This window comes from Castor canadensis, chromosome 13 (assembly GCF_047511655.1).
Source record: "Castor canadensis chromosome 13, mCasCan1.hap1v2, whole genome shotgun sequence".
Classification (NCBI taxonomy): Eukaryota; Metazoa; Chordata; class Mammalia; order Rodentia; family Castoridae; genus Castor; species Castor canadensis.
Window position 1 is genome coordinate 87,708,716 of NC_133398.1, and position 21,741 is coordinate 87,730,456.

Consider the following 21,741-nt stretch of genomic DNA (forward strand, 5'->3'; position numbering starts at 1 on the left):
ATTAGCTGCCTTGATCTGTTTGGACACCACAGCACTTCTGTTTGCTCTTGACTTTAAACAGATGCACAGGTCTTTTGCAGCCACACAGGTCTAGCTCAAGATGAAGCAGTGATAAGAATGCAGTAGCTGAAGGTCCAGCATGAGCAGAAGGGATTTGTCTGTTCTTTTGCATGTGTTCAACACTTCCATCAAACCATGCCTATATGTGGCTCTTTTCAGAAACAAAGAGGTCCCCTTCTCAGAAGACTAACATAGTCTCCAGAAATTCACTCTGATGCCATGATCAGCAATTGTTTCTTCAGTAAATACTACCAAGTCTTCAAGTATTTATTTTCCCCAACCACGATTTTGACAATGAAATGTGGTGAAACAAAAAGAAGAAAGAGTTGGGGGAAGGTAAGAGGGAACAAAACATATGTTGGATTGATCCTTAATTAGCTGTAGATTTTAGAAATCTGAATGTCATTTGAGCCAGTTTGAATCCCTCACACTTCCTGAAGTCTAGGCACTTCAATGAACAAACCTGCCACTCACACTGGAAAAAAACTCACATTTTCTAAAAGTGATTTAAATTTAGATATTTTACAGCTATGCTTTCAGAGTGGAATGCAATAAAATTTGAATTGAAGATATTTTAGTTTTCAGAATTTTTACATTTTTTCCCCTGTATAAAATGAGATTTTTACAGGTATCAGTAGCCTCAGATCAATTTTGGAAGTAGATCATGTATAAAATACAAACATTAAATTAATGATATGGTGAAAACTCTGATTCAAAAGTATCTGTGAAGTTTGTCCTAATAACATTACTTAGAATTAAGAATTATAATAGGGGCACAGAACCATGGCAGACATGGTCCACCAGCTGGAGAGCGACTGGCTCCAAGCATATAAATGACCCTGTGGAAGGTCATTTGGAAGATTCCACTCTAAAGACATGAATGTTCCTGAGGTTTCCAGAAACAGATGTCAAAACAGGACAGCTTTGGAGACAAGGAAACTCAGACTGGTCCAGTCTTCTGACCCTTTAAGCCATTGACCTCCCATTACACTAGGGTAATCTATCTCAAAGAGCAGCAAGAGTTATCATTTTTCTGCAACTTATTTTCTTCTGCACTCTATTTTTTGTCAGATGATATTTTCACCCATGTTGTGACTAAATTTTATGATTACCTGGTACCCAGATCTTATAATACAGGTCTGTACACATTTAAGTACTGACTTAGGTAGAATCTCTATGTATTGCAAATAGTTAAGACTAAAAACCCAGCTCTCTTATTGGTTATGAAATATGCCACCCAATAGAAAATTGTGCATTAATGTTTATTGATTTTTTGTCTTGAACACTTTTTGAGACTTGTGATTGTAGTCACCTATTTCCATCAGTGTATATTGTAATGATGTATTGATGTATACACAATGCAAAATAATCACTTTACAAAATTAAATGTGCTAATTTGAACATATGCAAACAATTGGTTCTTTTCCCCATGTAACAAATTCTGTGCTAAAACAACTAAATTTTGAAATATTTTTCTTTCTATGATTAAGTTCATTTTCAGAGTAATAAGTAAGCAAATTCTCTGTGTGTGTGTGTGTGTGTGTGTATGGATGTATATATAGCTGCTAAGCGAATTCTACTTGACAACATGATCCATCCTCTTAATTCATAGCCACTTGGGATGTACCAAATGAAAGGTGAACATTCACTTATTCTTTCAATGCACATGAGAGCCAAGTTATACATCAGGTGCTATAAAGAGCTTTGGTCTTGTAAAGAAAGTTGGAACGCAAATACTAATTGTAAGTAGGATGATGTGTTCCATAAAAGAGACCTGTATGAGTATTGTGAGTATGTAGAAAGGAGGAGACAGTCAGGGAGGGCTTCACAGAGGGGGTGTTCTTTGGGCATAAATTTGAGGTGTAAGTAAATCTTTAAAAAGTGTACAAAATACCAAGCAATTGGCAGGTGCACTGCAGGAACTTCTTCCGTCTCCTATTATTCCTATATGTTCTAGCTCGTTATTGTTAAAATGTGTCTAAGTTTTCCAGATTTCAACTTTTCTAGTCATATCCTACAATTAAAAATATTTTCATAATAGATACGAAGCCTGAGACTCAATCACATTAAACATTGACTGCTCATTTGGCTGCATTTATAAAATCATAAGGTCAAGAACGATAGCTGTGATCCTAATCTCTCCTTTGCATGTATAGAAACATCTGGTGGGTATTTGTTTCTGGGTCCCACATTCTCATAGGGACATGAGCAAAAGTAAGATAATGGGAAGACAATGCTGAGATTTGCAGAAGAGTCAGTAGAAAGAACTGTGCATGTGTAGGTCAAAATAAAAGGAACCATATTCAATAGCTTGTGATTTAAAATCTGCCATGTGGAAGACAAATTGATTTATCTTGAATATTTCCAAGTGATACACCCAAGACTAAATATAGAAGTCACAGAGTGGTAAAATTTCACTCACTTTCAGGAGTGACGTTCTGGGGCCGGTAGAGTGGCTCAGGTGGTAGAGCACCTTCCTAGAAAGAGTGAGGCCCTGACTTCAAATCCCAGAACTGCCAAAACAAAACAAAACTTTATTCAGGAACAGTCTAACATTCATATACTCCCCAACAAGCTTAGAGCCACAGCAATCTGATAGAGTCTTGGTGAGATGTACTCAGACACCACAAAATTGCTTGGTTAGATACATGGAAAACTTTGTTGCCACACTGAAATTCTGTGAGCCTGTGATATCCAAAATAAACCAACTTCTGTTTTTATTTAGCTACATTTTTCCCAGTCTAACAAAATGTTCATGGAAAATATCAAGTAGGTAATTATTTGAAATTTTTACACCTCAAATTGAGTACGTGATATCTCATTACACATATACAAATAGAAACATGTTGGTAGCTTGACTAATATCTATTTTTTAATATTTCTACTGTAAACGAAGGCTAGAAATCCCCTTCATATTAGTTGACAGCCTTTGGAAATACCCTGTAGGCTTGGAATAGAAGTAGAGCCCTTGCAAAGATCAGAAGGCAATGTCCTACAGGGAGAAAATTGATACCATGAAACAGCAGTTCTCTTTGAAGCTCAGAGGAGAGGTCTACCAAGGAAAGTTAAACACACAAAAATCAAGTTTTGCCAACTGTGGGGGAGGAAATCAGCATCTGTAACCGGTTCAAGCAAAGCCTACTTTCCAGCCATGGTAAATTGTCAAGACTTGACTGAGGAGAACCAAGCAAGTGATTCCATCCTCCCCCAAAACATCAGTGTTCAAGAGGGCAAAGGGTGTTTGTCTAAGTGTCTGTGGAGTTCACTGAACATGTTTTCTTTGGACACCACCCAATGGCCTGGCAGGGATGGAATCTGCTGGGCTTAGCTTCATGGAGATAATCAAATACTAACAGCCACTGAAATTAAACTTTATAAACACACTTTTATAAAGATTATTAAGTCTGAAATTTCACTTACAAAATTATCTGGATAAACCACTCCTAGAATAACCCCTGTCCCATCCCCTGACACTGCAGCCTTTTTTCTTTAATCACATAATATAAAATTAATCATTTAAAAGGGAATAATTAAGGGGCGGTGGAGTGGCTCAAGTGGTAGAGTGCCTGCCTAGCAAGTATGAGGTCCTGAGTTCAAACCCCAGTACTGGAAAAAAAAAAAAGGCCCCTTAGGAGGACTTCATAAAAAAAAAGTGAACAATTCACTCAGTGAATAACAAGTCACTCACAATGTTGAACAACTACTGTGTTTATTTATCTCTGAAACATTTTCTTTACCCCCAGAAATAACTCCATACATATTAAGCAATCTCCCCCTACCTTCCCCAAACCCTGTTTTCTATCTTTATGAAGTTACCGGTTCTAGATATTTCATGTCTTGGGGTCTGGAGAGGGGCAGCTGATCACCAGGCCACCCGGAGTTGGAGCCCTACAAGATCTAGGGGCGCACTCCAGGGAAAGGGGCGCCCCCTCTCTATACCCACCCTCCACCTCTGAGATCGCCAGCTCCGCGGCAGCTTCCGCTTCTTTCTCCGCCCTTCCTGACCTCGCGGGGAGCCTAGGCCTGGGTGTAGGGGACGACGTGGAGTGGAACGAATTCAGTAACCTGGACAGGCGGCCCAGGTGGCTTCGGGTGTGGGGACACGCCCAGCTGGAGAAACCCATTGGCGCGGGAGCAGCCCGAGCTCCCGAGTCTCAGTGGATCCTGCTCGGAGCTTAGCTGTCCCTAGGAGAGGCGAGAGCCCTGGAAACCACCGCTGAAAAAGATGCCTGCCTTCAACAGATTGCTTCCCCTGCTTTCTCTTGTGCTCATCTACTGGGTCAATGTCTGCTTCCCTGTATGTGTGGAAGTGCCCTCAGAGACAGAGGCTGTCCAGGGCACCCCCATGAAGCTGCGATGCATCTCCTGCATGAAGAGGGAAGAGGTGGAGGCTACCACAGTGGTGGAATGGTTCTACAGGCCTGAGGGCGGTACAGATTTCCTTATCTTTGAGTATCGCAATGGCCACCAGGAGGTGGAGAGCCCCTTCCAGGGGCGTCTGCAGTGGAACGGGAGCAAGGACCTGCAGGATATGTCCATCACTGTGCTCAATGTCACTCTGAATGACTCTGGCCTCTACACCTGCAACGTGTCTCGGGAGTTTGAATTTGAGGTGCATCGGCCCTTTGTGAAGACCACATGGCTCATCCCCCTCCAGTCACAGAGGAAGCTGGAGAAGACTTCACCTCCGTGGTCTCAGAAATCATGATGTACATCCTCCTGGTCTTTCTCACCTTGTTGCTGCTCATCGAGATGATATATTGCTACAGAAAGGTCTCAAAGGCTGCAGAGGCAGCCCAAGAAAGCACGTCTGACTCCCTTGCCATCTCATCAGAGAACAAGGAGAACTCTGCAGTACCTGTGGAGGAATAGAAGAGAAGTGGTGTGGCTTGAGGTGATGTACAGGGACTTGGGAAGGGTGCTGGATGTGGATGGCAGGTTGTACAAGTAACTTGTCACATACAACTGAAGTGACTTTAAATTCGGTTCCTTAGATCAATATCTATTCTTCCCAGCATCTCCACCTTATGGATACTTCTTTAAGTTGATGCTCAAGTCACAGAGCAACTCTGTACTATGCCAAGTCCTTTAGAAGTTGAATTACTTTGACCTGAGTATTGGGACAACCTAATCTCCTTGTCCACTCCCTCTTTGGTCAGTGTATTTGCATTGGACTGGGCTAGAAATTCTCAGTGAGCTCTTTTATCACTGGTAAGTGGCCTCAACTTTGAGGGACTAGATATCCCAGTTCAGTGATGTCAACAGCATCAGAAGGTGCCCCAGAGGTCCCATCGATTCCTGTCCTTCATTCATCCTTCTATTCATTCATCGCACAGCCACCCACCTCCTAACTTTCACCTCAACTTCCTAACTCCATCAAAACTCTACACATCATGATTTTGCCAGAACTGAGGAGCCAACATTTCAACATGGACTCAAACCCTCACCCTGTCCTAGCTTTCAAGCAAGCAGCTCCTTTGCCAACTGGATTTCTCCCCTGGGCTCCAAATGATCTTGTAGAAGGGTTGGAAGTAGCACCTCCTTCTGCCCCTAACTGACTGGACTCAGATTATTCTACATTGCTGCAAGAGAATGAATGTCTTACTGGAAGGAAGCAATGATTAGTTCAGGTTAAAGCAAAAGCAAGTCATGTACTTGGGACTTTTTGAAGTCAGTTGTCCAACTTCATGGCCCACTTGGGTAGAGCACCAGAGAGAAGCATGCCTCTCTAGGTTCTCCAGTGAGAAAGATCCTTCCATAAACATGGACTAAAATTCTCTCTGGAGCTTAGTACTCCACGGCTAGATCCCCAAAGGTCTTTAAGGCCTGAACTGAACCCTGTACTTCCAAGAAGACAAGGACAAGAGGTTTGGGAAGGATCAGTGGTAACTTAAGCTCTTATAAATCCTCCAGCATATTCCTAATTTTACTGGGATTGAGTATGTGTGTCCTTCCTAGTGAGAACATCACGTGGGCACTGAGACTGAAATCCTAAGTGCTTCCTTTCAAAATGTCTGTGGATCAGTATTATTCTTCATTTTACAGAAGGTAACTGAGGCTCATACAGGGCTCGACTGAGTAAGAAACCTAACAGGACAAACTGGAGTGGAGACAACCTTTGGAAGCTGCCCAGTTTGCAACCCTGGGATGGATAATCTTGTTTTTGAAAAGACTGTGAGATTCAGCTTGGCTGTAGCCATGTGTCTTGCACAAGCACAGATTTGGGGGGGATGACCCAACTGAGGTTAACTATGATAGATTCTGGGAACTAAAAATTGGCCAAGAAAGCAGAGAGGACATGAGCTAGACCTAAAGAATTTCCTTTAAAGAGCTGTGAATCCAGAAAGGAGATGGCATCAGAGAATGATGTTGAAACTAAGAAAAAAGATGTTTAGTCTGAGATGGATGATGATCAACAAGACAGAGAACAGATGGGAAGGTGGCTTCCGAATACCTCACCTATAAACCTGTAATGTTCAGGTATTTTTTCTTAGACTTTAAGAGAGTAGAGAAACAGTGGGAAATACTTAGTTAATATCTCATTTCCACATTAATTTAGTGACTGGCCCAGGTGCAGTGTCCTTCAGCACTGGTGGTAAGAGAGGGAAGGAGGTTTTAAGGGATATAAGATGTAAGTGACTGAGATTTAGTTAAGAGTGATGCCCCTCAGATCTAGGGAGATTTACACAAAAGACAAAAATTAACTTTGGGCACCACCTGACAAGCTAATTTTTTTTTTCATCTGTTCCATCCATGGGGACAGAATTGGAACAAGACCCTTAACACATATTAAAGAGTCTGATTTTGTTGAAGAAAATACTTGCAATAAATTCAATACCCTTATTGATGAACAAAATAAAAATAAAAATAAAAAATAGGTATTTCATGAAATAGAATAATACAAAAAAAAGACCTCCTTTCACTTAGCAAAATTATTTAAAGGTTGAAAAGTGGTTTATATTGTATAGCTTTTTTTTAACCATGCTTTTACTTTTTGATTCAAAGTGCCTTATTTTGGATGTCAGTAACTATATACAATTTATAGAGCTTGCTAAGAAAATGTATTTATTCCCCTCTTATAATTTGAGTGTCATACAATTTTATAAAGTAGGTAGAAACAAGCCTCTTTATTATCATTTTACAGGTGAGGATACAGAGACACAGAGAGTTGGTCCAGCACCCCATAGTGAAATTAACCAGTGCTCTGGTCTCCTTGTTCCAAAGCACATGTGGTTCTGTCAGAGTTCTCGCTAACACATCCAACAAAGACTTCAAGCCCTGGAGTTATTCTAATACAGCCTGACATCTGTATTTTTAAAATCTCAAAAGCATATTTTAAGTGAACAGACTGAATGAAAACAGCTTTGGGGTATCTCATTTTTCTCTTTCACACAACTAGAAGTGAACTGCACACACAGGACCAGGCTTGGTCCCAAGTCCAAGTCTCCACTTGGAGTCATTTGGAAGTCAGCTCAGCTACCCAGTCTTTGAGCCTTGAGTAGTACCTGTATGTTGGTTTTGTTACCTGTATAGAAAGAAGGCTAAACATAAATGATCCCAATGGTCTCTTCCAGATTAAACACCATAATGCTTAGCAAAGGCCCAGCTCCAAGTCAGTGCTGAACTCATCTGTTCCATCTGCACAGAGCCAATACAACTATTTGGAAGATGAACCAAATCAAAAGTTTTGTGCATTGCTGTAAGCCAATATGGCCATTCCATTTTACTGAAAAGTTTTAAGAAATTGTGCATGTTCTTTATCAAACTGTCACATTCAGATTTTATTGACTAAATTATTCATATGGAAACAGAAAATGTATGACTAGGCCTTAGTAATTTGGGGGTAGCCATACTCTTGTCTTTCGGTGCAAAGCAATGCTTCAGATAAACTGCTCATTCTATAGTAGAGCTAACTCTACATTTACCCCTCACTCCTGAATTTTATGCATTCAAGTTATCAAGTTAGGACTGTCAAGTAGCATTTTTAGCATAGTTGTAGACCTATGTTGATTTCAAACTGGTGCTGTGACCCAACCTTTTACTTACCATCAACCAAAAATTTAGTAACTGAATCTCGTTAGGCCCTCTCCATTGATTTTTCTCTGGTCAGGATTTATTTAGCTGTGGCTTCCTCAGTTCGCTTAGGATTGGGCCATGGACATATTTAGCAGGACTAGACTGTCATCTAGAGACCAGAGTTTGAGTACCAACATCTTGCTCCTCAGTGAGCTTGCCCTTTAACAAAAGCAGTGATCTGCTAAATGAAGGAAAGTGAGACTAGGCAAAGTGGAGGATGTCCTCTGAATATAGAGGGGACACCATCAAGAGCAAAGAGCTTGAGGTAGACCAATTCAGAAAGTTTTACAGTCACTACAGATTATGTGACCACCAGAGACATTAATGACAATGAGTAGACAGAACCATGCCCCCAGCTCAGAAATGAGTCATTTAATTTGAAATTATAAACCAAGTCCCATTTGCTGGAAGTTGGAACTGTTTTACAGGCCAGTTAGGATTTTTCAACTTGCAGCACCATACAGAAAGGAGAGTTCTCCAGGACCGTGAAGGCTGCAAGACACTTTCATTCTATGTGAGATTCCAGCGTCCATATTCCTTGTCAAACTCAATCCTGACTTCCATTTTTTTTTTGGCTGAAGCATGGCTTCGTTTATATATCTTGGTTACATCAGATACCATCTTAGGTTTATTGTGCCTACAGCTTACAAGTACCAGTAGTTCCAAAGTTTATAGCATTTAGATATGAAGATTATATTGTTTCTAGTGTTTCCATAGGAGGTATATGGTTTGGAAATCCCTTGACCTCTTTACCCCCTGAACTATCCTTCAGGGTCCTGTGCTAAGCCCTCTGTTGCATCAGACTGCTCTTTGAGGGATGTGATGGCTGGCTAGAGAGGTACAGAGCTGAGACAGAGGTGGCTGAGGTTAATTAACTGCATATCCATTTGGTAACCGTGCCAAGAACTTCAGCTACAAGGATGTTTTATAAATCAAAAATAACAACTATTATTGTTAACCTCAAAAATCATAGGCCAGAAGGCTTCCTACTTTGCTGATGCTAATTAAATGGTCAAGTCTGCCCAACAGAATGTCATCCAGGAATCTTTCAGCTGATGGTAAGAGTGACCCAAAAATGTGTAATATCTTGAAAGGTTTTTATAAATACAGGATGAAGCATATCATATGCATCCAGAGTTCCAGGGATACCATTTTTTTGGGGGGCTAGGCCTCACTAGTTTTAGGAAATTTTAAAGCCAAAAATTGCTTTTGTTGTAGGAATTAAAGGGGGTTAGCAAACAGACACTTTAGTGTAATAGAAAAAGCTTCCTTTAGAGTTCACACAAATGAACTTTTGTTCTCTGTTCTATCACTCATCAGAGAGCCTGCATAAGTTTCAGTTTCTACATCTTTCAAAAATAACAACGAAAATCATTTGGAGGATTCAACAGAATAACATATCTGAAAGTGTGACCTACATAGTAGGTGCTTAACAAATGCTCAGATCCTTTCTTTCCTTTACAGTCTGGCCTCTGCCTTTCTTACTCTAATGGTTCTCCACAGCTTTAGAAACAATATTTGTTCTGATAACCCTGATTTAACCACAACATGCCATCTTCTAAAGCAATGCCTTGCAAGCTTGAATGTGCTTATCAATCACCTGGGAACAGGATTAAAATACAGATCTAGTAGGTCTGGAGGTTTTGCATTTCTAAGAAGCTCTGAAGGGCTGTTGCTGGTTTGGGGACTACGTTTTGAATAATGACCCCCTTCATTGGAGGCCAGAAAACTATTGCCAATGAATGAACTCCTGTGTTAATAAATAAAATTGTTTGGAACACAGCCACACCCACCATTTAATTAATATCCTCTGTAGCTGCTTTCTTGATGCTACAAACTAGGATTTACTAGTAGTATGGGCTTTCCACAGTTTACTGACCCCTGTTCTAAGCTATTCTCTTTTTCCTTCCAGACATATAAACTAACTTGGTCTTAGAAGCACATGGAGGGCTGAAAGATGCATGAGGACAGAATAGGAGGGAGGGCTCCCTATTTGTATTGCTTCTATTTTCAATTGTCACAAACTTAGTGACTTAGAAAAACACATTTAACTTGCAGCTCTGTAGGTTAGAGGTTTAACACATGTCCCACGTAAGGCTTCAGCAGGACTGCATTCCTTTCAAGTTAGAGAGTGTTGTGGGTTGCATATGATGTGACCCCTAAAAGGCTCTAGTGCTAAAGGCTAGTTGCCAGCTGATGGGCTTTTGGGAGTCACTAGACCTTGCAGGCTCTGACTTTATCAAAAGATTCATCCCCTGAAGGATTCATAATAGGATGGCTTTATCAGGAGGTGGTGAAGACTAGGAGGTAGAACCTAGTTGGAAGCAGGTCACTGACAGTGTGCCCTGCAAAGATATACCTTGTCCCAAGCCTCTTCTTGTCTGTCTCTCTGCTTCCCAGCTGCCATGAGATGAGCAGCTGTGCTCAAGTTCAAAGCAGTGGATCCAGCCGACCTTGGACTGAAACCTGTGAGAAACTGTGAGCCAGAATAAATCCTTTCTTCCTTATGTTGCTTTCCCAGGCATTTTGTATTCTCAGGTATTTTGTCATAGCAATTAAAACTGATTAATACAGGCACAACCCTTTTCCTTGCTGGAAGCTCCTAGTCTGTCTGTACTCATTGGCTCGTGGTAATTTCCTCTACCTTCCAAGCCAACAGTGGACTCTTTTTGTAGTCACATCTCTCTGACCACATTTGGGAAAATTCTCTATGTTTAAGGATTCATATGATTAAATTAGGCATATCTGGGCAAATGTCTCTATCTCAAGATTCTTAAATTAATTGCATTTTCCAGGAAAGATAACAAATTCACAATTCTGAGGATTAGAGTGTGGATACCTTTGGGGGTTCTGCCTACCAAACAACCTCAAAGCACATTGTTAAAATAATAATTTTCTAACAATTTCTCTACTGTAGTATGTTTACATGGTATGTCAATAGCTTTCCATCATTGTGACAAAATACCTGAGAGAAACAAAAGAAGGAAAGATTTATTTTGGCTCATAGTTTCAGAGGTTTAAGCCTGTGGTCTCTTGGCTCCATTGTTTCTGGGCCTCTGGTAAGGCAGAACATCATGGGAGGGGAAGGTGGTGGAGTAAAGCTGCTCATTCATAGGGAGAGAGAGAGAGACAGAGAGAGGGAGAGAGAGAGAGTGCTTGCTTTTATAAGATTTTTTGATAACATCTTCTCCCTGAACTCATTAAATTATGAATTCCTAAATGGAATAATCCCTTCGTGAAACCAGAGCCTTCATCATTCAATAAGCTCTGAAAGGTCCCACCTCTGAACACTGATGCATTGAGAACAAAGCATGCTTTTGGGGGACATTTCACATCCAAATCATAGCACATACTACATAGTCATCTTTATGCTACAATGTAAAGATGTTAGATGAAGCCAGAAGAAAAAGATCATGAAACATGTAGAAAAGTTAGTCAAAGGGTTTATATTTTGTGTCTTTTTTCTCCCAATCCACAAGAACACAGACCCACCCCACAGGATACCTTGTACATCTGTACAGGAAACACACTGCACAACTCCAGAAAATGTCCTGAGGTTGTTCAGGGTACAAACTTTACAACCATATATACCACCCTGCCTTCCCTATCCCAGCAGCCTGCCCCTGACATCAGAATTTGTCCCCAAACTCTAGCTGTGGATCATGATTAAATTTAATTGTTTAAGAAAAAATTTTACCTCACACTGTATATAGAATAATTTACCTACATTAAAATACCATGTTAAAGTTAATCACTCTAAGGGATTAAAACTAACCTGCAATATGTCTTACACAGACGTACCTTAGTAGCCATGGAGTGAGAGTAGCAAGAAGCTTAAAAATAAACTGCAGTCATTCAACCTTAAGCCTATGCACAGCGTAATTACCACAATAAGATCAAATAACCCAGAACCCAAGAATGCAAGAAAGAGGAAAAATGTTGACCTGAGGCACTGAACCAGGCACAAAGAGAAGGGAGAGGATGGAATAAAGAGAAGAGAAAGAGCTCTCATAGAGATGCTTCTAGTTGCACCTGTAGCCCAACAAGAAGGTTTCAAATATGAATTCCTGACCACTGCCTGCTAGGCTGTGTTGTTGAATCCTTCACATTTTGAGTATGTCATGGTACCCCATAAGAAAAGCTTATTATTGCATAAGCTGTTTTCACTCTTCTATGCTCATTTGCTTTGAAAATGCCAGAAATATAGTAATAGGTAAGTGACCAAGAAAATATATGTGACTCAACTATTGCGTAAGATTTCACTTTTCTAAAGGTCAAGACAAATTATCATGAAATCCTTAGTGATACTGTTACATGGTTGCTGGGGACAAAAGGTTTCCTTTCAGAAGAGCTCCTTAGAAGCAAAGTGTGCTATGTTTCAATCCTCAGCTAACTTTTATCTAATGACTCTTGCCTTTTCTCCCAGCAGCTCTGCTTATTAAAAAGAGAATGGAATCTGGAGTGTGTGCTGTCAGAATGAACAGCAGGGTCAGTCACTAATCCCAAATTGTGTGCCCCAGGATGCCTGCTACAGAATGAAGAAATGCTTACTTTTGATTAACCTTCCAGGTGGAGAAAGGGAGGCAGCCAGAGGTCTACAGCTACATGACAAGGTATGATAGTAGTTTTAAAATATGGCATTCCTAGGGGGATGGAAAAAAATCCCAGCACAAGGTGCTGACTTAGTGTAACGAATGAAGATTTTGTCTCTACGATAGCAAGCAAGCCTTCAGGGGAAGAATGTTACAAACCTGGGCATTCATTTTCTTCACAATATTTGTTATGGTATGATAATACCTTATGTCTCTGTGGTGCTTTGTGGAGTGCATAGTTCTTCAAGGGTGACACTCCATTTGATCTTTACCACCATCCTTTGTGCCAAAGGGTTAGGGTCAATGAATGCTTTTCCTATTTAAAAAAAAAAAAGGTTTGCTGTCTTTTTTTTACCGTGGTCTTTAATTTAACAATGTCTTCAGGTATAAGTAAGAAACATCATTGGGTAGAGAACAGGGATGGTGTACCAGTTAGGGGCTAGACATCTTACAAAACATTTTATTTGGGCAGGTAGACTCATGGTGCAAAGAAGGCACAAGGTCACATTTACTACTGGGGATCCAGATACGATAAGGAAAAAAAATTGTTACATGTTGTCATTCTGATTAGACAGTGAGTTTCAGGTAGGACGAGGTAGATTTTGCAGACGCTCAAATAATGTCTTCTGAGCAAAGGAATGAATAGAAAAAGAAAGTTGCCATTGAATAGTGGAAACTCTGATTCCACTGCCAGGTTTGATGGAATACATGGAAGGAAACTAGTGAAATATATATTTTCACTGAGCAGTTTTCAAATACAATTGTTCCTGACCCTTTAAACCAAGAATTGTCACCGTTAGCTTAATGAGATAATTTTACCACAGACTTAATGTAAATAACTTGGGTAATGCATACTTCTACAATTATTTACTTCAGCAAGCTAGACCCCAGTGTATTATTAACTACAACTTCTTCATTCTGACCAAAACCTGATGTTACTCTATTGTTTCTTTCCTTGCCTTGTATTCCATAATTATTGCACACATATCCCAATTAATTCCTTTTCCACACTTGAATCAAAGAGCATTTAGGGTCTTAGCACATTGAACTTGTGACAACAGATAAAATCTACATCTACTAGTCTACTCATCTCAGGGCAGACACTGACAAAACCATCCGTGGTTGGAGAAAGAATTCAAAATGCACCTTACTGGATTTGGTTTTCCAAATCTAATCTAGAATAAAAGAAAGTCTGTGATTGAAAACCAAATCTTCATGCAGAAACCCGGTAAGAATCAGTCTTCTTATAGGGGATGCAAATTCCTTTGTGTGACAAACTTAATTTAATAAATATGCCAAAATACATTTTGTTCTGCACAGAAAGTAGCCATGATAAGGAAGAGTAGTGGGCACTTTAGCTGAAATGAGGTAGAAATTTCAAATGGAAACCCAGCCTGAATTCCATGGAAAGGAGAACTTGCTGGAATGTTAACATTTCAGTCATCAAACTGGACTTCTGGACGTCTGTCTTTGTCTCTTATTTTTCCACACAGCTATTTGTTAACTTGATAGCAGTGTATTTTATGGTTCCTTTCCATTAGCCAGTGCTACAGTTTTAAGAGCTGTGTAAACAAAGTGGAGAGGGAGCCCTCCATCTTTAGTTGTGTTATTTTGTTGTTGATTTTCAAAGGAATTCAACCACCTCCTTTCAGAGAAAAAGGAAAGGGAACATTTTATTATTAGCCAACCCCAAAATGTAGCAGTTGGTAGAACTCAAGCCATGTCTTAAGATTGAAAGAGATAATAAAAAGCAGTCTTAGTTATCCAAGTAACTATGAAATCCTCATGATTTATTTCTCAAAAGAAAGGGAAAAAATGAGCACATGGAAGAAGAGTGTTGCTTCTCTCTCCTTTTTTAAAAGACAAAAGCCTTGAAATATGTTTAAAAATATTTTATGAGGTCACACTGAAAAAAGAGTAATTGGAAGAAAAATTCTGCTTGTCTAAGCGAAGTGCACATTTGTAGCGGTAGGGTAAATGTTTTATCGATTGAGAAGCTGGGAAACTCAAGTCATTACTCACCATGGGCTAAAGAATAATTGCTAATGCTCTGGCAGAAAGATTAAAAACAGTTTCTGGAAGTATTTCTTACAATGATCAATGGTGTATCATCCCAGGCCATTGGATCTTCAATAACATTTTTCCCTTTTGGGATACAATCAATTTTTATAATATGATTCATTTGCCAGTGGGCATGCTTTCTTCATACGATGAAAAGGCACTTATGCATCTTATATTGTTGAAAAGCAATTTTATACAGCCAAAGATCAGGCTGTAGTATAGAAGACTCACCTGAATCCATCTCTATTTTAAATGGGTTTGGGAAATTATCTAGGGTGAGCAAGAGGAGGGGCAGTGGGTAATTGCTAGCTTCTTTATTGAACTGAGGCCAATAGGAAAAGGGGACCAGGAACTAGAGAAAAGGTTAGATCAAAAAGAATTAACCTAGAAGGTAACACCCACGCACAGGAAATCAATGTGAGTCAATGCCCTGTATAGCTATCCTTATCTCAACCAGCAAAACCCCTTGTTCCTTCCTATTATTGCTTATACTCTCTCTACAACAAAATTAGAGATAACGGCAAAATAGTTTCTGCTGGGTATTGAGGGGGGGGAGTGGGAGGGGGTGGAGTGGGTGGTAAGGGAGGGGGTGGGGGCAGGGGGGAGAAATGAACCAAGCCTTGTATGCACATATGAATAATAAAAGAAAAATGAAAAAAAAAAGAATGCATTATCACACTAACAGCAGCTGTGGTCATCATAACACAAGGACAGTGACTGAGGGTGCTCAGATTTGAGCATATGCAGCCATGAGCTTGACTCATTTACAACACTAATTACCATGGCAGAGCTCTTAGGTCAAAGATTTCCTCACAGCTGTCTACTGACTACCCACATCTGACAAGGTCTCCAGCATCTTGCAGTGGAGCTCAACTCTGGTCCACTGTTGCTGAATCTATCAATGCATCTCTTCCTTAATAAATAACAGCTTCAGTCAGGAGAGGATGTGCTCTTTCCAAAATTTCTCTCAGGAGAGTGAGCACTGAAATCCTGAGCACAGCGATCTCTCAGCCTCCAGCTTGCTGTTGAACTTGTGATGAGAGAAAATGCTGGTCTCATTGCCAATGCCTGCCAAATGGGTGAATGGACTGGGGATAAAAAGAGCAATGAAGTCAAGCCCAGGAAGTGATAAAATGTTCTTTTTGTGTGTCACACACACCAAGCTAGAATTTTATTTGAATCTGAGAACAATGATTTTTATGAGATTGCAGAACACTTAATTCACTGTCTGCCCATTCCAAATTCTCTTCACTCAACATCTTGGCTCTGTACCCATGGAACAGAACATCCAAATTAAAATGCAACGAACACAAATAAAATTTGAAAGCATGGTTTAGAAGGACTAGTTTTCAAATATCTCCTTATTTGATGCTCCACCTAGGTTTCTGACTCCCCCCAAATTTGTTTTTCACTGAATGCTCATCACTGCATAGACACAATTACTCAATGCTTTTCATTTTTATGTAGGCCTAATCTATTTACTTAGTGGACATGCTATTAGGCTTTCTATTGCTCTTTGATTTTCAAAAGGGAAAATATTTAATCTTAAGAAAACTTAAAATAAGAAAAATATATCTAGGATAATTTAGATATTTTGCTAAACAAAAAGGTCCTTATATTCCTTAATAATGTCACTGTAATAATAGTCTTCCTGAAGGGAAATTTTAAGTCATCCTTCTCATCATCATAAAAGTTAAATTTATTAAGTGCTCACTTCTGGCCAGACATCATGTAAAAGACAAATATTTATAAGATATATTGTACATATCCAATAAACCAACTTTTTACTTAGTTATTACAAGAGTTTTGCAAGCAAAATTCTATGAGATTGGCAAGTATTATTACCTCCTTTTTTATTTTTATATTTTACAAAGCAGGAAATTGAGACCCAAAGAAGTTATGTAGCACTAATCTTGGCCACGAAGCTAAATCATGGCTGAGCTGAGACTAGAGTCTATCTGAAGGAGAGTCCTCTCTACAGTCCCTTACTGTGTTTCATGGTCATAAATCTTACTGGCTACCAATTTGCTACAAGTATGGATGTAGTCATGCAGATTAATTTAAAGGCATAACTCCTGAACCTAGAACTCAAGACCTTTCTCTTCCTTCTTTTCCCAATAAACCACCCACCCAATGGCAACTGACATTCTGAATCCTAAATTCCTACTAAAATGCTCTTCTTATCTGGTCTCCTTAAACCTTGTATCTTCCCCTTTTGCAATTCCTTTTTTGCTGCTACAAATATTACATCCCTAACTGACCTTACCAGAGCTTCCTTCTCCCCTTTCTGATTGTTTATTTCACTTTGTTTTATACTATTAAAAGAATATTTTTTTATCTCCTTATATTGTAGTCATCTAAAGGCATCAAATGTATTACTATATATTTGCATCAGTCTTGATGTCTAGCACCATTCAAGGGTAACAATAGGTTCAGATTTATTTGACAAGTAGATGAATAAAAAGTATATAGAAAATATATACTTCAGAAGGAATAACAGATATCCTATTAGTAAAGTTTATTGTAACTATTTCTATGTAAAAATCATTCCTATAGCAAGATTTTAGAACTGTTGCATTATACCTAAGTTGATTTTAATGAAACCTTGGATTTCAGGTAGTAGATTAGTTTGCCAAGGCTCCTATACATAAATATCATAGAACAGATAACCCAAACAGCAGAAATTTACTTTCTTATGGTTCTGAGAGCTAAAAGCTCAACTTCAAGGTGTCAACTCTAGTTTCTCTCTTGGATTATAAATGTACACCTTCCCCCTGTGTCCTCACATAGCCTTTGCTTTGTGCTTATTCATCCCTACTGTCTGTTCTTATAAGGACACCAATCAGACTGGATGAGGGTCTGCTCAAATGACCTCATTATAACTTAATAATCTCTTCAAGGTTCTATCTCTGAATACAGTCAGATTCTGAAGTATGAGGTGTTAAATATTCAACATATGAATTTGGGGGAGCTTTGGGGAAAAGATGGTATTTTAGGATGAAAGTGCTAATAAAATTTAAGAATGACAAACAACCATTTATAATCCCTTATCCTATGATGTTTTTAAAGAGTGGGCCGCTTTGTTCGATGGTAACTTGTCAGCAAATTTGAAAGTGCCCAAATTATAAAATTTATAAATGAACAAAGTGAAAACCCAAGGTGATTTCAATTATAGATCAATTCAACAATATAAACCAGGACACCAAGTCTCAGGACACAGGTCGAATTAGCCTGAGGGAGGTATATTCAAAATTCCTCCTCTAAAACCAATTGAGGAAGGTCTTTCAGGGTGGCATAACAAAACAAGCTTATTCCCCTAGTTGTGTTTGTTCCAGTTCTTGGACCAGCGTACTTCTGATGCTCCAATGAAATAGAAAAGAGCTCATAGATTTCAAGGCTGCAGCTCAAGCCAGAGGTATGCTGTTAGTGTTCAAGATGGGAGAATTATAATATATGGCCTCCAAATTTACACTCTTCCTGACCCAGGTAATGAAACATGAACCACACATTCAGCTTTTGATAAAGCAGTACTAAATTGTGCAGCAAGGGACTGCAGATGGGTATTTATTTCCTTGGCTGCCATTCTAACTTGCCTTTGACTGGCAAGGTTTTCCCATTAACTCTTTTCTCAGAGGACTCCAAGGAGATTGGAGTATAGTGACGAAGTCTATTGCCTTCACCATTTATCCCTCAGGTTTTCATTTGCTTGTGATTATCTCAGTTCTATTGCTACTGCTGCTATTACAAATGAGAACACCTTGTTGAATGATTAGAAATTGCTGGACAGAGAAAGGGAAACAATTTCCACACAATATTTAGTCAGCCTCCAATAAACAAAAAGGATGCTGTCAGAATTTCCCATCTCAGAGATGTGTCTGACCCTGTGAGTGACCCTGCACTGAGCCACCACCCCTCCTTGCACATTCGGTGATAACATGGGTAATTCACTGACCCATTTTGTTTTTGAGAATTAAGAGAATGATGACTGCAATGTGATATAAAATAAAATGCTTCAGAAACACTAAAGAATGATAACCTCATTAATGGAGCTGTGGCAATAAAATAATGGTTTAATGTGCCAGATGAAAAGGCTATAGGGGTAGAGGTGTTGAGAAGAGGAAGAAGAGGAGAAAGAAGAGGAGGGGGAATTAAAAATGAGCATCAAAAGATGGATATTGGCGATGCTATTCCAGATCTTCAAGAATCTGTCATCTTGAAACCCATGTGACACAGCATAATAATATTCCTGCGGTGAGAGCTTAAAAATGAAATAGAAGACTGAGCTCAAGGCAGGATGAGCTCAGTGGGTGGGCAGAGGGGCTGGCAGCTGGTGCATGTGTGTGGTATAAGAAGGTTGGAGGAGGGTGTGACTTTTGAAGGGAAGCATCAGTCTCTGATGGTAGCTGAAAAGAAATGCTCTTTGCTAGGTACCTTATGAGGGACTGTAAAAAGACTAACATTCCTACATGGAAAGGGTCATTGGTACAAAAACAGAGAAAGAAGACCAGCGACAGCTTGAGATGAATGAGAAATTTCATCCTTTGGGAGAAAAAAGATTGTGATTCTGGAGCAAAGGGCTTGGATTCTGGGGTGACTGCTTACACAGGACTGAGAGATTCCCTCAAGGAAATGGCACATGGGAGCACACAGTCCTAACTGGGGTGGCACTGAGGCAGCAGTGCTGGGAACTCAGCTGAATATCACCTCAGCAATCTGGGAGATCAAAAGACCATGGGATATGTTGGCAAATTCAATGCTCACTTTGTCCCCTGCCACAAGAGCTAAGGGAGGACCCATAACGAATCTACAGAATGACCAGAAGGTCTGTGGCCTGAGGGTGTAGGCTTTACCACCATAGTGAAGCCTGGCTGCATCCTCAGAGTAAAATCATGCTAGAATCCACTCAACACCGGGCTTTTAAAGAGACTAAAAGTCACTAAGAAAAAAAAGTGGTAAAACATTAGGTTGACCGAACATTGAGGTAAAAATCAGGGCTTTTTCCTGACTAACGAATGGTGTGGGTTTAGGATACGTACATAAGTTCTGTGAGCCTCAGGTTATTCATGTGCAAATGGGAAGAATTGCCTTATAGAAGTATCAAAATGATGTATATAAAAACATAATATACCGGACTCTGGTGGATCATGCATGTAATTTTAGCCACTGAGGAGGCAAAGATCAGGAGAATTGCAGTTCACAGCCAGCTCAGGCAACTAGTTCCTGAGATGCTATCTCAAAAATAGCCCTCAAAGAAAGGGCTGGCAGAGTGGCTCAAGTGTTAGAGTGCTTGCTAACAAGTGTGAGGCCGTAAGTTCAGACTCCAGTACTACTCCCCCAAAAGAACCCTTATAATTTATTGAGCATCTGCTGTGTGCCTGCAATTGAATATGAGTTTCAGATTTAGCAATGAGTAAGGGAGTCAAAGCCTTGTCCTTTGTGAAGCTCAGAGCAGGTGTCCGTTAGTGCTTGATTCCTCCTCACATTTGGGTTGGAGCTATCAAATGTTTCTGAAAATGTGATGGAGGCAGATATGATATGGGGGCCTGGGGTGCAGCATTGGGCTGTAGGTAGATGTGATATAAAGCCTCCTGCAAACACCTGCTGATCAACCAGCCCTTGCCCTCCTTCTGTGGGGATCACAGAAGTCATGGGTTCCAGATACTGTAGCTACAGGTGTATAAGAACCATGTTACCTGCATCTGATAGTGGTGGGCACCGAAAACAAGCTTTGTTATATTGAGTCACTGAACTTTAAGAATTTATCTGCCACCACAGCCTGGCTTCTCCTGTTTCTGTAGGGACCCTGAGGCACATCAATGTCATCTTTCACAGGAGTAAGCTTATAAACTGGTCCTTCTCCATCTGAATCTTGAAATGACTATAGTCCTGGATGACACTTTCTTTGTGGCTATTGCAAGATTCTGGGTCATGGGTACCAAGCTATGGATCTGTACTCAGATTCCAGACCCATTGGAACTGTGAGACAGTAAACAATTCATTGTTTTAAACTTCTAAGCTTTGGTGTACTTTGTTACATCACAACAGATGACCAATGCAAACCCATGTGTCCCTCAAAGGTGAACAGATAAATGTATTGTGGTGTATCCATACAGTGGAATGTCCTTTGACAATAAAGAAGACCAAACTATTGATGCACACTATAACATGTACGGGTCTCAAAATAATTATGTTGATAGAAGGAGATATAAACATACTCACTGTGCTGTGTATGGTGGTGCATTTTATAATCCCAGCTACTCAGGAGGCAGTCTGAGGTCAATGCCCAGGGCAAAGAGCAAGATGCTATCTGAAAAATAAACTAAAAGCAAAAGCACTGGGGACATGGCTCAAATGGTCCAACAGTGCCCTGAGTTCAATCCCCAGTACCATACACACACACACACACACACACACACACACACACACACACAAAGTACATACTGAAAGATTCTAAATTTAAAGTAATCTACAGTGGAAGAAAGCAGATTAGTAATTGTGCAGGAATGATGGGGTGGAGGGGGAGAGATAAGCAGAGATGGGGGCGAAGGATTATCAGGGAGCATAAGAAAATTTTGAGAGGTCATGTTCCTTATCTTGACTATAGTGATGGCTTCACAGGTATGGACACATGAAAACCTATCAAATTGCACCCTCTAAATTAATGTACTTCATGACATGCTGCTTAGTATTCAACAAAGCTGTTAAAAATACCTTTGTCTGGCTGTATGATTTTGTTTGAAAAAGCTATTTTTTTCCAGCACCTTGTAAACCCAGTGGTGTTCTCTTTCTCCTAGCCTTGGATTTCTTGTGCCCTTTTCATCTTTTCTATGCATTTCTCCACCTAGGTCTCTCTGTTAAAGAGCACCATGAATTAGGACACCTAATCACTGTCACAATAATAACCTTTAAAAGTGAGTGTCTCACTGCTGGTCCAGGTTTGTGGTTGTTTCAT

The 21,741-nt window shown here is 39.9% G+C and overlaps 1 pseudogene; it reads left to right on the top strand.

Moving 5' to 3' along the window:
- Window positions 1–4,112: 4,112 nt before the first annotated feature.
- LOC109678060 (sodium channel regulatory subunit beta-3 pseudogene) lies at window positions 4,113–5,091 on the top strand (annotated as a pseudogene).
- Window positions 5,092–21,741: the final 16,650 nt, after the last annotated feature.